Consider the following 340-nt stretch of genomic DNA (forward strand, 5'->3'; position numbering starts at 1 on the left):
CCTCAATATAATTCTTATTGTTGTTATTTAACTCTAATAATATGTCTATCCCCATCCCATGAAAATCTCTCCTCTGTGAGAGGCTTTATCTGTCCTTTAGAATACCTTGTTTGTCTACCCTTACATTCCTGCTGGATTCCAGGCACCAATTTTCCCCAGCTGTAACCCCGGACCATCAAGAATAATTCTCATGAGCCCATCATAGAGTGACTGGCAATCTTTTTCAGTGACAAGAAGAGGATATCTTTAAAAGAAAAGTCTAAAGTCATCAAAACAATGCAATATCCTGTGTGAAACAATGCCTTGAGGTTTGAGGACATGTGGTTTGATCATGTGCCCT

Source organism: Plecotus auritus (genome assembly GCF_963455305.1).
Source record: "Plecotus auritus genome assembly, chromosome: 5".
NCBI lineage: Eukaryota > Metazoa > Chordata > Mammalia > Chiroptera > Vespertilionidae > Plecotus > Plecotus auritus.